General features: G+C 39.3%; 1 protein-coding gene across 2 annotated transcripts in view; it reads left to right on the top strand.

Annotated features, from left to right (window-relative positions):
• TRABD2B (TraB domain containing 2B) overlaps positions 1–17,945 on the top strand; it is a 462,624-nt gene that overhangs the window by 402,563 nt on the left and 42,116 nt on the right. The window lies entirely within an intron of this gene.

The raw sequence follows: 17,945 nt of genomic DNA on the forward strand, positions 1-17,945 counted from the left end.
GAAATCGACGCGACGCCTGCCGTGAGACCAAACTTTCGACGCACGGCCTCGCAAGGACAACGCCGCCCGACTTCCAAGGAGAAATCGACGCGACGCCTACCGTGAGATCGAGACTTCGACGCGCAGCCCCGCAGAACGACGCGCAGCCGGAAAACAAGCAGGAGAATCCACGCACAGACCCGGGACATCTGGTAATCCCCGCGATCCACAAAAAGAGACTGTCTGCGCGCCGGAAAACGACGCCCGACTTCCCCGCGTGGAAAAGAACGACGCAAGTCTTTGTGTGCTGAGGAGAAAACGACGCACACACCCCTTTTTCCACGCATCTCTTCTCCTGTGGCCCTCTGAGGAGATTTCCCATCAGAAACCAGGTACTCTGTGCTTGAAAGACACTTTATTGCTTTTTAAAGACTTAAAGACTCTTAATATCACTTTTCAGTGATATCTTTACAAATTCGTATTGCAACTTTGATCGTTTTGACCTACAATTATCCAGATAAATATTCTATATTTTTCTAAACACTGTGTGGTGTATTTTTGTGGTGTTATACTATGGTGTTGTATGATTTATTGCACAAATGCTTTACACATTGCCTTCTAAGTTAAGCCTGACTGCTCGTGCCAAGCTACCGGAGGGTGAGCACAGGCTGATGTTGGATTGTGTGTGACTTACCCTGACTAGAGTGAGGGTTCTTGCTTGGACAGAGGGCAACCTAACTGCCAACCAAAAACCCCATTTCTAACAATATCATTCACTTTTTTTTTTTTTAATAAAACAAGGATATCCACTCAATCATTATGGTTCTAAACATCTCTTGTTTTCAAAGACCTAGGTTAAAACTTTGCAGGCAGTGGATAACCAGGATCAATTAAAGTCCAGGAGATGTTCTGTAATTTAAAATTCTGTATTCGTCTACAAGAGGGACAGTAAACATGAGAGGAGAATTAGCTATCATAATATAAATATTTATTATAGTAAAACAATGTGTGAAATGATTGAGTGATTCAACTGAATGAATGTTTTGACTTTTTAATACATATTTTTGTGTGGTATGGATTTAGAAGACTATTTGGCCAATCAACAAAGCTATTTTATAACTAGTAGTGCAGAAAATTACCTAACTCTTGTATGCTTGACTAATCTTTGAGCCATATATAGAACAAAAACAAATTTTTGAGAGAGATGACCTTTGTTCTTTGCTTAGAAAATAAAAATATCAACTTCTCTAAAACTAAATTGAACAAATAAATACCTTGACAATTTCTTTTACAAATTCTATGTATACTAAGTTAAAAAAGTAAAGAAAATAAGCTAGTATAATACCTATATTGGAGAAATAATTCGAACTCTATTTTCTTGTTTGTTAAAATAAGCCAACAAAATGCTTAAACAAAATGGAGTGGGGATTCATTGCTCACCAGTCACTATTTTGAATCCGCTTTTCTACAGATCACCTGTTATTCTCTATTCTTTACTGAAAGAAGATGCATTTTTTAACTAATGGTAAACATAAGCACAGTGCATTTCATTTCATTAAGATATGTTTAATGTTAGAACACCAACATATATATGATAAATTGTAGTTTTCATTAGATGCTCTATTGACTGGGTTTTAGGAGTCCAGTGTTCCTAGGTTTATGGCTGCTACAATCGCTGTTCTGTATGTAAGATGTAAATTGCAGAATGTGAAGATGTGCTAGTTGTACAACTTATTTATTCAACTTACTTGCAACTTTGCTCATTTATGTGAAGGAACAAAAGGATAAAGACAAATACCTTTTGGGAAAGGTTAAGGTGTGACCATGTAGTATAAGGAACATAATAACCTCTTTCATATGTTAAAATAATTTTGCAAATTGTCTGAGTTCCATGACCCTTACAAATTAACTTAGCCTTCAGCTTCGTTCCTTTGTATTGGCACAGAACCCTTAAGTGGCTTGCAAAAGATTTAAGATTTAAGGCAGAGGGGACTATTTCCTATGCATTATATAGTTGTGTGCTTCAGAAATACTTAAGAGGGTGACTGGGCCATGAACCAAAGTCCTCATTCAAGTTAAAAGTGTATGATACATAACTGTTAAGTTAATGCTTACAGGATCCAAACATTCACTTAAGTAAAAAGAATTGAGGACAGATACCCAAAATATACTGGAGTACAGTACAGTGTGAATTAATTGCCTGTACCCACCTTCCTTGGATTTCTAGTTCAAAGGCCTTCCATTTCTGTCCTGTCCCTGTCCCAAAGAAATAAATAGCAGATCTTTAATGGCACATACCCTGTCCCTTCATCACCAACACAGTGAAAAGTACTAAGAGGCATATTTACACATTTTTCACACAATGCAGGGCAGCAAGTAAAGTTGCTCCACTGAGTTGCAGTGAAAGGGAAACAGCATAAATGTGCCATATCAAACAAGATATAGCACATTTCTGCAATCTCAAGTGCTGGCACACTGTGTACTGCCTAAAGGCAGGATTGTTTTGGTGGAGGAAGGATATCTTACTGCACAAAAATGATCCTTAAAGAGGTATTCCTTTCTCTGTGCTTACTGCATTCTGCAGAATGCAGCACACATAGGAGGAGGAAGTAACGAGGAGAAATAAAGGTATTTCTTCTTATTATACCTGTTTTAGGGAGGCTTAGCATTGTGGCACATTCCTAGACTTACTAGCTTTAGCAAATCTAGGAATGGACCAAAATCCATGGGTGAATGTGTGGGAACACCCATTCTCCACACATGGAATGCCTTCCCTGGCTTAGGGTAATGTGCTTCCTCGCATTATTGCTTGTTAAAATATTCCCCCTAAAGCTAAAGTTATTCTCAATTAGCATTTTTGTTGTGGTTGCACCGAAAAGTGGCACAACCACAATGCACAATGTTAGTAAATCTGGACCTCATTGTTTCCCTACAATTCCCACATATGAAATCCCTCTCCTGCCCTCTTCCACAGTGCAAGAAAAGATGGATTTTCTGTTATGTCCCTCTCTTACACCTGATGAAAAATAAAGAAGCAGCAAAGTGGTGTACTGCCAGTGCTTGTCATCAACTGGCAATCAAATGAGAATGTGAGTATGTCCAAGCTGCACACCCCAGCCGTGGGATTCACTATTATGGCTCACCATTGACGAGGATCCTCTTCCCAGAAACCTCTCTTTTCTAAATAACACTGGAATTGGTACTGTTTGGTTTGATTCTGTTGCACTCTTTTTGATTGCTACAGGGAGGTGCCAGTGTTTCTTGTCTAGTGTGCTCTGCATTAGGTCCCCAAAAAGAAATATCTGATATGTCTTCATGACTTCCAATCTAAAAGAGAAAATATCTGTCCTCCATCGTCATTTACCTTTTCTATTTGAAAGCACATCTGTATTTTGATACCCTGTATAAACAGCATGATTTCTTCTTCAGCTCCAAAATCATCCAATAAATATTACCTGGTGCTGCTTGCCTCCTCCCATTCATACAAGTAAGTTCTTTGTCGGCACTCAAACCTCTCATCATCTGAAAAGAATAACATTTGTTACTGGCTCTCTCTCAGTTCGACTGTAAAAAATATTTTTTTAATCCCACAGGGAGATTACCTAGTCTGTCCTCCACAAGGATACTGCATAAAACAGATGTATCCTTATCTGCACTTTTACACGAAACAGACCTCTACTTCTCCCGATCCACGTAAAAATTATTGTGTTTATCCTGCCCCCAGGGATACCCTCATAAAATATACTTAGTCCAGTAAGAGCACCATTCCCTAAAGTAGTCTGTCTTGCTTTATAATGTTGTTGATAAATTATTTCTTCTTCATAACCTAATGAAATACTTAGGGCCTGATTGACAACGTACACTTTTGAGTAAGTGTTCACTGTTGAGTAAGCTTTTGAGTAGGTGTACTAATTTTCAATATTCACAAACTGCACTTTTGTAGTAACTACACTTTTATATTAACTAACACGTGTGTATTAAATCCAGCACTACCAATGGACAGTCACTAGTACAGCAACACCCTCCGGCAGAAAATGATAGAGGTAGGGACTTACTACATAAAGTGGAAGTTACTGCAAAGTTGGTACAATACTACAAAATTGCAGTTTGTGAATACAGAATAGTATTAAATGTACTCAACAGTGTAAGTTACAACAAAAGTGCAGTTTGTTAATAGCACTTTGCAGTACTATTGCAGTGCTACAAACTTACTTTCTTACTTGAATCAGGCCCAAAGTCTCAACCTGCTGCCCCAGTAGTTACTGAAAATATGCCTAGTCTCTTTTGTCCTTATTGCAATCGTTTTGCCACAGTAATTTTTCCTAGAATGTATATTTCAGTTCTCTACAGAACAAAGTACCCATCCTCTCCTACCTATCTTGCTACACATCCAAACTAAAAATAACATGTATTTTGCACCATCTCTTCCCAGTCTTCTCTCTTGCTCTTTTGTGGAGCAAGCAGTCTCATTCCTCTACTCCTTCTACATCCCAGGCTCTCCTCCTTCACCAGACCTCTCACATTGGTAGGAAGGAAAATCCTGCAGAAGAAAGCGCAGCTTAATGGATAAAGGAAATATTAGTGAGCTTTGCATAGCTTTTATTTTCACGCGAATATAAGGTGAAGGCAACAGAAACGGATATTGGGGAAGTCTGGGCTGATCTTAATGAAATATAATTGAGTACATTTAATTATTCTTCAGAAGGATCGCTGAAATCTTAATGCTGATCTTCTGACTATCCCAACTCTTGGTGAATCTATGTATTTTCCCATCCATACTACCTTAGCACATTATGATTCTTTTTAATATGCCTAAGTGGATACTCAGTGGATGGGCAGCTGAAAATCGTAAATACTCTTAGCATCCGAGATAAACTATGCTTGCATTGAACGCTTTCTTTGAACGGGACACTACTCATCATTAGTAGAGAAACTGGCAAAAAACATACGTATTAAAAAGAAGAAACTTTACTTTTATCTACTAATGAAATTGTTTTCTCAGTGGCTATATATTTAGATCTGTTTCGTTTTTATTGTATTAGAATGTTCTGAACACTTGTTTGTTTCTACAATTAACCCGATAATAATTGAAAATGTTTGTGTTCTGATTGAAAACAGTCTACAAGAAATAGGAGCCTACTAATCTTCCCCATTATTTTTTGAGGAAGGAATTTGGAAGGAAGTTCAGTGATACCTCGTCCTCCTCTGACCTGGTCTGAGATTAATGCTCCCATGTCGAGGACCATCTTATCTGTTCTTGTCTGGAGCCAATTTACAATCACTTGTTGCCTGTGCAGCTGAGTTCTCTACGTTATCACGAGGCGACAATGGAGGCCTCACACCTTCCAGCCGCCACATTCTTCTGGACCAGAGATGGCCTCCTCACCTTAGCTAAAGTAAAGTGCATGCATTAGATGCCATTTGGAGCGGAGACGCCATTTCACGATTATGTGAAAGAATGTTGTATCCCACCTTCTAAACAAAGAATAAAAACAGAGCTTTTCTGCCTGTAGCGCATCTGTGCTACATGGGAAAATGCAGCAACATATGGAAATAACAAAGGGAATCTCTCTCTCTCTCTCCCTCTATATATATATATATGTATATATATATGTTACACAGAGGTAGGATAGCTAGGTCTGTATGTCCATAGGAAGGGTGTTTTTTTTGTGTGGTTTGGCTTTAACTTTCGCTTCGTTTGGCGAATCTTTGCGAAACGTCCCAAAAAAACTCCTTCTTGGAAGGGTTCGGGTTGATCCATCAAGCAGGGGTTGAACAAAGGGAGCGTCCCAAAACCAAATTTCCCCATGCATTTTCCATTAACTATTTTAACCAGGGCTGCTGCAAAAACTGCTCAAGGGAATTACACGAAATTTGGCACGTACCTAGATTTTGGTTCGGAAACCGTGCATGTTGTGATTTGATTTAAATCTGTTCAGCAGTTTTTTAGAAAGCAGGGATCAAATATATTTGTATATCTGAATGTTTGGGCTTGAGGCATTTTGTGGGAGTCTTTTTATTTAAAAAAAAACAGAGCTTTCTTTTTGGCCCAGGGGGCTTTATTTCTTTTGGGCTAATTTGCTCCTAAAGGAGACATGCTTCCACGGAAGCAAGCACTCTGATTGGCTGCCTGCAACATGTTGAAAATGTTGTAGGCAGTCAGTACAGGATTTGGCGAATGAACCCTGTAGGATACCCTGCCAACTTAGGCCTTGTGGGGGGGCCTCCTGAGGTCAGCATATTTAAAAAACGGAAAAAAAACAAGCTGCAGTTCTGCAGGACTCCCACATGATTGCATATTTAAAAAAAAAAAAAAACACCCACCAGCATTTTGTACTTTATTTGGACATCTGGGGTGGGCCAGGGCCCCGGGTCTTTGCATATAATATTTGTGGATGTAGGCACGAGTGCCCCCCGCCCCAGAAAGTTCTGGCCTCATGCGCCCCATTTCCTGGGGCCAAATTTGAAAAAACAGGGGGGGCATGCAGCCTGTCCTCCCAAGCCTCAGTGAGTCTTCCACAGGTCCAGAAGTGATCTGAAGAGTGGGTCTTAGGGAACCCTTTTAATACCTGTTGCCTTCTTTGAAGTAGGAGACACATCTGGAGTTTCCCCCTCTAAAGAGGTGTCTGGAATTTCCTACCTTCCACTGTGGTCTTAGTCTGTCTTAGGGCATAAATGGCTAGTGTGAAGTCCTTGGTGTGTGAGCTGGGCCAGTGCCTTTGAAGTGCAAGTGCAGCAAGTGACAGCTCTGCTCCTCCCCCCCCCATTAACCCAGTATGGTTTATCTTCCCAACATCCAGACCCTCTATTGTGATGTTGTTTGGGAGGAATACTCAAAGGTCAACTACCAGCTACACCTAGTCATGTGACCCAGGAACAGGCTGTATGTACCAAATGATTAGGACAAGAAAATGGCAACTTTTGAAAAGTGGCATTTTCAGAATTGTGAGTAAGAGTTAACTTTACCATAAAATAGAGTTTTAAATTACCATTCTTCAGACACCAAACATGGCTTTTCTATCTGTTCCCAATCAAATGTTATCATTTAATGAATGTAATAATGTAACCCACTATTATCTTATGGGAGAGGTAGGCCTTGTAATGGTGAAAAACAAATTTAGGAATTTTTCACTGCTAGGACAAGTAAAACTTAAAAGTACATTTCCAACTTTTTCAATGCAATGCTCTCTGCCCTCTGGGCTAATTAGGGCCTAAGCAAAGTTGACATTTGCTTTAAAAGGGAAGGTTAATTTTGCCAGGTTGAAATGACAGTTTAAAACTACACACACAAGTGGCACGGGCAGGCCAAAGGCATGTTTTAAAAAGCTAATGAGTGGTTGACACAATAAGTGTTATGAGCCCACTAGTAGCATTTAATTTACAGACACTGGACACATGTAATACCAATTTACTAGGGACTTACAAGTAAATTAAATGTGTCTATTGGGTGTAGGCAGAATTCACCATGTTTAAAGGCGGGAACACAAGCAGTTTAGCACTGGTTAGCAGTGTTAAAGTGCAGAGAGTCCTAAAAGCCAACAAAACATGTTTAGAAAACAGGGTGGGTGAAGGCAAAAAGTTTGGGGATGACCCTTCAGAGAGGGCCTAGTCGAACAATTTCTTTGACCCCCTAATATACTGGATAACAATCTGGAGCACACTGGTGCTTAGCCATCACAAAACAGTAGAGCCCTGGTATTCTTTTTGTATGTTAATGATTTGTTAGGGTAAATTGGTCTTTCATATCTTTGGGCTTGGCCTAGTATGAACACACTAGACAACACTATAGATGTAAAGTCAGCATCTGAGCTCCAGTCTCAGCTTCTTAAATCTAATCATGGAAGTTTGACCAAGGCATTTCTGCTGTGCAAATGTAAGTGTAAATTTAAGTCATTTTTAGGGGCCAGCGCACAAACGCTCTGGCCCCTATTGTAATTTCTCTGTGGGCTTTTAACCATGTCCATGTCACGCACATCAGTTTGGTTGGTTCGTTGTCATGCCTTTTAAAATTCGCTTGGTTTCATTTGTGAAAGACATGTATACGTCATACCTTTTCCGGTGTTTGTCCCTCCTCGAGAGCACAGGTAAGTTACTGAAACCATACAAGGCTCCATGTTTTCCTCATGACTTCTGGACTTATTTCTTCTTAATTCCTACGCAGTGCGATTTCGCTGGGCAGTAGTCGAGCGGTTGTATGACATCGACCCTGTTACATGGATAATTGCACTTTTGCCAGTTACATGGATAAATGTGCTTATGCCGAGACGTTGCACTGTGAGCAAACTTCTGTTTCCTTTTGTGTGTCTCCTTCACACTCCTGGTGGCCAACAGCTCTCTTATGTGAAACTGTATTACTTTTCATTTTCAGTTTATGTGGCAAGAAAAGTCCGGTTAGGAGTTTACAACGCTAATAGCTCTAACTCGAGCAAATGCGAGACCCATTGCATTACAAATGCTTGTTAGATGATGCCACCATGCTTTTTGCTAAAAACTTTTGTCTTCAAATCAGGATGGGTATTTTGCCACTGAACTAATTTATTAACTACTGAGGTAATGTATCCTCTCTAATACATTGTTGCCCAGGCTTTACTAGTTGCATTGAACACAAGATATGTTTTTTATTCTTCTGTCCATCATATATTTCCCCAATGTGTTAAAGATGATGCCCTTATTAGGAGCGAGAGGTTTTCAAAATTTGAAACCTCCCCTGGAGATAGTTAAGACTTTTACACAAAGCAAAAGGGTAGCTGTTGTATCGTGTTACTTATTTACTGAATGACACTTTAGGTATCGGACCGTTGTTTTGTGGATATTAATGATTTTTAATTTTTTTTATGTGTATTTTAAATATTGCATCTGGTTTGTATTCTTGTGTTTGCGAGTAGCACCAGAAATCAACAGAACTAACCTAAAATGATCTCTGTAACTCAGGGATCAGTGAGTCTTCCAAATCAGATGAGGGGAACTGAGGTACGCGTCTGCAGTGTATGTCTGGCTAGGTAAATTAGAAATATTCCAAAGCACTGTCTGTAGATTGGCTAGAAGAACAATTTGAATCATCACTGTGCTTATGAAAGGTGGCAGACTCAAGGAAAAGTTAACTGAAGACTTCAAATCTAAACATAGTAGGTAATTTAGGGCCAGAGTAACTCCCTAATTCTTGTCTTCATGAGTTTTAACCAGTTTCCTAAAACTATTGATTAGGGTGCCACCGACATCATCTGTGATGGTATTTTAAATTATGAGGGGCACATTCAAGTGGAAAATGGTCTTAGACCAAAAACATGTGACAACCCATTGAAGATGTGTCTAAACGGGTCTTGTGTTTTCTCTCTATAAGGACCCAGGATAACTGGCATATGGTGCCCTATCCTAGAGTTGAAGCTCTAAGTTTCAAGCAGGCAGTTCCTGCACTTTTAGTTGGGCTCTGATGCCAGGTGAATGGCGATGAATGGTGACTTCCCATGAAGTACTGAGTACAAGATTAGTAAATAGAGTTATTCAGCAAAGATTCCACTCTGCATAGCTTGGGGTCAGCAGCTTGTGCCATGTCAAGAAGATCTACTTCATAAGCACCTTATGTAGCTTCAGATAATAAGCTTGCATTATGCACATTATGATCCATCAATTCTTGTCTTATGTTTACACATAAATTGTTCTGTGAGTGGTCTGGTTTAGCAGGGTGCATAGAGGATAATGTAGATCCATGCCACTGCTGCAGGACTGGACACGAAAAGTTAGCTTGCTTCATGCACTTTATAGACTGTTTATATAGGTCTTCATTTTCTGCACAGATTGTGGGGTTGACATATTGTCTGGGTTTAGCAAATTGGACAAAGCAGGTGTCTTGTACTACTGTATCACTGCATCTTGTACGGCCAGGACAACTGGCCTTGCATCATGTAGTGGAAAAGAGGAGGAAGCTTCATCTTTAGCACAGTGGCTCCCACTGTAGCCTAAGATTAGCGGAATAAATTGCGTACAGTTAAACTCTTCTTCTATACCTTAAGTGCCTCCAGTATGAACAGTAATTCTCAACTTGCATGTTTATGAGCACATAGCAGATGTCTTCCACCTTCCCTCATGCTTTTAGCATTAGTCACCTGTTTCATCACTTTTTGCTGTACGAGCGGCATTTATATTGCAAGGTAGCTGGCAGTCAGACTGACGCAACTTTTCCGGTCCTGGACATCTAGGTTAGAACCTCCAAGTAACAAACAAGTGCACTGTGGATGTTGTAGCCTGGATTCGCTTTAATTGCCCCAATTGGACAAATACTAATAATGATTTGTGAAAGGAAAAACAGTCCTGGTAAAACCTGTAGCATGGAGTTAACTACTAACCATTCCTGCTGATTCATGCACATTATAAGCTGCACCATGGATGCCGATTTACCAGAATGCAAGGTATACTGAAAGAAACTTCATACACACTTAGACTTCAGTGACATCATACTGAGTGATGTCATATAGCCTTTGACCTTAAACTATCCCAGGAAGTCATGTCACATGAGCTTAAAACCGATATCACAATAATTACCATCACTGAATAACTACCTATTTAATATACCACAAACAAAGGTCTATTTAAGATAGCACAGGGGTGTGGAATTTATTAAAATATCTACTTGTCCAGGGGACAGGTTGCTTCTCAAATCTACTTGTCCTGTAAAAAGATCTACTTGTCCCTTTGGTGCCATGTAGTGTGGCGACAAATTATGGCAGCAATTAATAGCCTCTCTGATTATGCCAGGGCTACTACCATAGTAGGGCTTGAATATTTGGAGTTTCAATCCCTACTGTAGCAATTTCCTTATTTTGCCACCTTTCTGCAGATCTGCATAATGGGGCTGGAGGAAGCAGTAAGCAATAGTTCCAGGGCTGGAATGCCTTTGAGTCTGCAAACCTACTAACCTGCATGTTTTAAAGATTTTTACCAGCTTCTCTCTAATATTTTCCCATAATAAGAAAGGTTGGACATTTACTCCTGACAATGGCAGAATTAGAACTTCTTCCAGGGTTGGGAAGAAAGTGGCTGGAGGGAAAATGAACTTGCAAATGCTCAATAGATTTTCACATGAGCAAATCTACACATCGTATTTACCCATGCTAAAATACAGTTCACAAATATTTTATAGGGGTACGACATATACCATGGGTGCACTTTTGTGACTTTCTTTAAGAATTTGGGGCCACATGTAGGTAGGTTCAGATTTGTGACCTGCAAATTGCGAGTCGCAAATCCGAATGTAGGATGGTGTCCTTGACACCATCTGTGATTCGCAAGGGCTTCACAAATGCCCACATCATGAATAATCATGAGGTGGGTCACAATTTGCGACCCCCTCGCGAATGGTGGCCTGCTGGAGAAAGCAGACCACCATGTCTGTGACTGCTTTTCAATAAAGCAGTTTTTTTGGGTTTTTTTTGTAATGTTTTCGTTTCATTTTTTCAGAGCAGGCAGTGGTCCACAGGACCACTGCCTGCTCTGAAAAAATGTTTACAGTGACATTCACAATGGGGAAGGGGTCCCATGGGGATCCCTTCCCTTTTGCGAAAGTGTTAGCACCCATTTGAAATGGGTGCAAACTGCGATTGGTTTGCGCCCGCGTTCGCGGTCACAAAACAATCCTACATTGCACTGCGAGTTGCAATTAGGAAGGGAACACCCCTTACTAATTGCGAGTCACAAACCCGTTTTGTGATTCGGTAACCAGGTTACTGAATCGCAAAACTGGGTTTGTGCATCGCAATGTGCTTTTTGCAAGTCGCAAACCGCGAAAGTCGCTGTTTGCGACATGCAAAAAGCTACCTACATGTGGGTCTTGGTCCCTAATTAGGTCTGGTGTTAACAAAGACATTTTGTTTTTATTAAACTTCTATTTCTCTCTCTTTCGACTGGCTTTACTGTGAGTGATCACATTCTGCTCTTCCACAAGGAGCATATTGCCACACAAAGTAGTTTTGTTCAGTGTCAGGAACTACAGTGGCAATTAGTGACGTAACGAAACTGGAGGGTGCCCCTTTGCAAAGAACATGGAGGAGCCCCCTCTCCAGACTCACTCAGGGCAGGTGCTGTGCTGAAGGGGCCCCCTGGAGGGCGGCTGCGGGGCCTTTGTTATGCCGCTGATGGCAACGTGTGCTTTAAGAGTTCAAAAACTTTTTTTGGGGGGTTTTGCCAATGTTTGTTACAATGTTGAGGGCCTGGTAGCTCCCACAACAATAAAGTGTTACAAAAGCCATGTCAAAACAAGACACGCATTGATGAAACTAAAAGACTTATAAAAATATGTCAGATCAGTTGGCTTTGTCAGTGTTTGTTTATTTTCATGCTTCCCATAATCGTGTTGAAAATGGTTACACTGATTTTCCATTAGAAATATTTTTGGGAAATACTAGCATGCATCAACACATTTTACTAAATGACACTTCATTTGCATATAATCAGAGAGCATTCTGGGAGCATTATACTTAGCCTCTTAGCCTAAACTTTTCAAACATGTGTGTACACGTTTTTTTTTTTTTTGTACTGGAACCAACGTCAGTAGTGAAGTGTGACCTTAAAACATTTATTTACAGCACGCACCCTAATAATGAAGGCTTTCAAATAATGAACCATAAATACAAGTTCGAACAGCATTATCTTTTGGAAACACATTACCTCAACTGCAGAGAGTGCCACTCTTTGTAAACAGGCAGCCAAAGGGTTTGTGCTGCGCGGGGTTGGGCCTACTTGTCCCAAGGACAAAGTAAACATAAAAACTTGTTGCCCTTGACCCCAAACAAGATGTCCCGGGCGTCGGGCGATAGGAATTCCACATCCCTGTAGCACATATGTTAGAATTAGGGTGGTGACATGATATGCTAAGGGGCATCTTTATCTTTTCTCTTTTTATTACATGAAAGTTACTTGTTTATTTGAAGAGAACAGAGAAATACTGGCAACCTAGATTATTTACATCACAACCTGTCATGATTTATAGCTTCTCCTTGTGTATATCTCAGGGGAAAATCTATTGAAATATCACAGGTAAAGTAAAAAAATACTTTAAAAAAATATTACTTATGTCCACCTATATTAATTGAAACGGACCATATATTGAATATCAACTATGTTATGGGTTAAAGTAGTCCATGTTGTTAATACTGTTTTAAATGTTGTTTATTTGCAAAGCACTTTATCTCTTTAAGCAAGAGTACACATTGCACTGATTAATTAATGTATTGCATCGGAACCTAAAAGATAATGTCCCACTTAAACTGAAAACTGCACAAAATGAACAGTGCTCATCGAGACACTGTTTACCATCTGTTCCAGTCACTGATGTTGCCCCCTCTCGTGTAAGGAGTCGAAAAGACAGTGCAAGGGCAAGCCAGAGGTCACATCTGCGACTCTTGGGGATCCTTCCAGGGAACTCTTCTGCTGCTTCTGGGATTTATCCAGACATGGTCAGGATAAGGACCTGTCAAGGGCAATGTCTCGTGTCGACTTCTTTGGTTTAATCTGTATGCTTTTATTCATTTTTTAAAGAGTGACAGCCCATATAGGAAATGTAATCCCAGATAATGAAGTCTGGTGCAGCACTGCCCGACCTATATGTTAAAAAATGATGACGTGCTTTATTTAAGGTACTATATATAATCCATATATTGCCACAGCTGCTTCTCCTCTCCATGTTCTCAATCATAGACAATTCTGTCTGCAATTTAATCAATTCGACATGAGCTTAAGAGAGCGTTGAAATGTTGCTAAATACATTCCAGCAGGTGATGTCCTCACTTCGTTTGGCAGCGACCATTCAGATTTTAATTATGGAAATACTCTAAAAATGCAATTTCCTGAACACAGTCTCCAGAAAAGTAAAGGATTTCTGTTTTATATGTGCGTGGAATAAAATCAGTTATCAAAATTGAACCAGGCCCCGCCATTTATTTTGCTACAACATATGTTTCATGTAAAAACACTCACTGGGACCTGGTGGGTAGTGTGATTTCTTTTTTTTTTTAAAAAAGGTATCGCTTGTGAGGCTCATAAATGCCCTTTTCAGGAAACAAGTTGGCTTAGTTGAAAAGAAAAGTGTGAGTAATGACGACAAACAAATGCAAATGGTTTTACACCTTGGCTCATGTAAGCTTGTAAGTTCTTGCTGCCAAGAAAGTTCTCACTGCTTGCAGGGTTATACAAGAGTGCACTAGAAAGGTAAGCGTTTTATGACTTTTTAACATGGTTCATTTCTTTGATAACTCGCTTCATTTACACTATGCAAACAGACCGCCAACTTATACTGCATTGTGCCTCTTTGCCATTTTCGCCGCCAAAATCAATAAAGTTTCAAGAAATTGACTTTTTAAAATTTCTATGAAAACACAGTCTGGCCTGCAGTTCACATTGTAGGTTTCATGTCAGATTAATATCCCTCTAATATTCATCTCATCATGGTGCAGACTGTTATGTGGTGCAGCCGGTGGGAACACCATTGTTTGCTGTGCTTGACAGCATTTAATGTGTCTACCATAAAGTACAGTAGTTTACCTACTCATGGCCCAGCTAAGCAACGTTGAGGTTCTGAACTGAGTAGACATTTCTAATCATCTATCCTGAAACAGTAGTCTACTTTTTATGGGCCTTGGGTGATGGTAGCAGGAATGTAACGGAGAGAGGTAAAGTTGACTATTTCGGGAACAACCAAAAGGGAAGTGAAATTATTTTGAATGAAAACCAACTTTGAAAAGACCAAAGTGTTGAAAAGACGAGGGAATAATAAAAACATTAGTTTAAAAATCAGTAAAGAGAGCATACATACATTGAACAAGGTGCCTGAAGGAAAGTCTGAGGCAATGTCATGAGTGGCCAGGAATAGTTTTTTTTCACTGTGTAAGGGTGATTGCAGGCAGGTTTGTCCTGGTATTTAAATATCAATGCATATACTTGCATGAATAACGCATCTCTGGGTACGGAATTAAGGGCAGGTCAAGGCAAGATTACAAAAACAAATAGGTAAAGTTGATTTAAGATGCTACTGAACCAAAAGAATAGTGCAAATCAAGGGTATCTAAAACTGTTCCTTCTGCTGGCCCCTTTATCCTTGGGTACTGTAGGTTTTATCAGTTTGAAAGGTTTTGATCCAGCCCCATGAGGCATGCTCATATTATGACATGGAGCCCTTCTGTTTCTCAAATGTGAGAAACATATAGTTTCTTTTAGGAATATCTGATCTGGTTTGTGAACCATTTTAAAATGAAAGGTGATACTTGTGGGATGAGCCCTTGGGTCTTCTGAGTCTCTGCTGAATCTACTAATCATGACAAATAATCTCTCTAGGCTAAGATAAAGAAACGTAAATGGTCTCCGAATAGAATACAAGAAATCTGCTTAGGGGCAAACAGCATCCTATGATCCACATTGTACAGTGAGGCCAGATGAGATTGATGAGACTGGATCTGAGCCATGCAAGTGAAAAATGCCAGAACCAGAGAGGCATCCTAATATATACTCACAAGAATTATAACTTTGGGGGCAGAATCTGATGGTGGACCAATAACCTAGAGCTCAAACCCCAAGCAAGGGTAGGTAGTTGGCCAGACCTGTGTCATCTTTCTGATGGACTAAGGTGGTCAATGTTTTTGTTACCAGGATGTGGCAGATATTAGGATGGTGAGGTTACTTGAGCCCACCAACTTCCGGTGGTGACTGTTGCCTGTGAAAGGCATTGAAAGTGTTGGGAAAGAAACCAGAATAGAATGGAATTCCAGAACACCATTACTTTACGTGGCAAGGGTGCGAGTTATAGTTACCTTAGGGCACGAGTTATAGTTACTTGAAAGAACTCTAACAATAACTGTTGAATTTTTATGGTTTTGTACGAGTAAATTCAGATTACATATATATTATCATCCCTGTATATGGATACAACATCCCTGTAACCTTTGTTTTACTTGTGGGGAAAAATAAATATATATTTATATATATATATCTCAACAAAGATTTGGCAGCAGCCATTTTAGGACTCGGGCCTCAGATCCCTGGTGGGGATATATTTTTTGACATGATAGGACCGCGGATCAGTGGAAGATCTTCAGAAAATCAGTCCTGTTAAAAAAAAAAAAAGACAGGCCTTTTTTAGTTTTAATACACCCCCACCCCCAGATGGGCCAGGGCTGGGGGATTGTTTATATTATTATTTTAGGAGAGGGGGCATGCAGCCGCCCTCCCCTAGCCGTTACTAGGCTACGCGCTCCCCATCCCCTGGGGTGGCATGCTATTTTTACGGGGAAGCTGCTGCATGTTATAGTTACTTTATGGCATACGTTATAAAGACTTGGGATAACCATAACTGGCAAATTTCATTGTTTTTGTTCTTTTGCAATGGTATGTTTAAACTGACATCTTCACCTTTTTCATTTGTCAGTGAATGTTTAAGTCTTTTAATGTAAAATAAGATCTCATTACAATTCCTAACTATAAGATCCTCTCAAATCCTTAGTTTTTTTCTTTGAAAAAACACCCAAAATATATATGTGTATTTATAAATATGTGTGTGTGTGTGTATATATTTTTTTCTATGTATACATATATATATTTATATATAATAAAATTACATATTCTAAACATAAAATATTTTAAAACCTTTCTTAATCTAAAAATAATGGTAACACTAATTTGTTTTTATTAAAGCAATGTATCAGTCTAAAATATTACAATCAATTAAATATTTAAATCAAAACTGGAAAGTGGACCTCCTTTGCTGCTCAAGAAGAGAGTGTATTTATTGCTTGTACGCATCACCTCATGCCAAACACGCTGCAGAAATGCCCCATGTTTTTCAAAACAAAAATTATATTGATAGGAAAGGTCTAGCTGTACTCCAGAAAATTATATTATTTATATGGAGTGTAGGATGTTCACCAGGTGTGTGTGTGATGGTCAGGATTTATTATTTCGTCCATTTTTATGTTTCCTAAAAAGTCAACCCAGTTCTGAAGAAACGGTTGGTTCCCATGAAACGCTTGATGGCTGGCTGTATTTCTCAGTGTCCAATCTCAAATCCAACAAAGGGACTGAAACATCAACTTCTTTTTTATTCCTTTGACTGTTATATGTGCAGTTGTGCACTGAAAAAAAGAACTGAGGAATTTCATTATTGAGGGATACATTTTAGACTTACGTATAGACATAATGATTGAACAAATATTTTTTCATATAAAATATATATTTTTTAAAATAATAAATGATTTTTGATGCATTTATAAACTACATTTGGCATAAATTTGCGCTAAACACTTTGAGTAAATATAATTAATGTGCATATACATGTGGGTTGTGTTAACCGTTTAACGATACTCTTCCACTCTTCCATGATTGTTTTTCCAGTATTTCTTGAGAATACATTTGTTTGTATCTCATGTGCATTTAAGTGACTAAGCTAGATCCTTATTGATTAATGATATTTTTGATGGGTGCCATCCCTACATCATAACGAGACCCCGTGACGTTTGCACTACAGGGTCAGAAGTCAAAACCATCTACAGGACAGGGCTGCTGGGAGCTTTATGAAACCACTACATTAAACCTAGACTTTGTGTCATAATTCATATAATTTATTGATCCTCACACTTTCACTGTATATGACGTTTGTCACCCATATTTCCATTGTGAATCTTGTAAGCTGTAGCACTTGTAAGCTGAAAACTGATTGGGTCGTGTGGTAATGATGATTGGTTGATACCTGGAATGAAATTGTGTGGTATCCATATCAGGCCAATACAATATGTACACTAATTGAAACTTAGGGAACCATTGTTTGTGTTTTATTTCGACTGCCCTAAAAGCATGCCCTTTTTGCAGTCTTGCACATTGTGAACATGAGATGGCCAGAGGTGTCTGTGAGGGATCAAAGCTTGTTTACAAGGTGACGGGATTGTGCGTTTACCAACACTCCTTTGAGACATAGTTGAATATTTAGTTTC

The sequence above is a fragment of the Pleurodeles waltl genome, chromosome 4_2 (genome assembly GCF_031143425.1).
Source record: "Pleurodeles waltl isolate 20211129_DDA chromosome 4_2, aPleWal1.hap1.20221129, whole genome shotgun sequence".
Classification (NCBI taxonomy): domain Eukaryota; kingdom Metazoa; phylum Chordata; class Amphibia; order Caudata; family Salamandridae; genus Pleurodeles; species Pleurodeles waltl.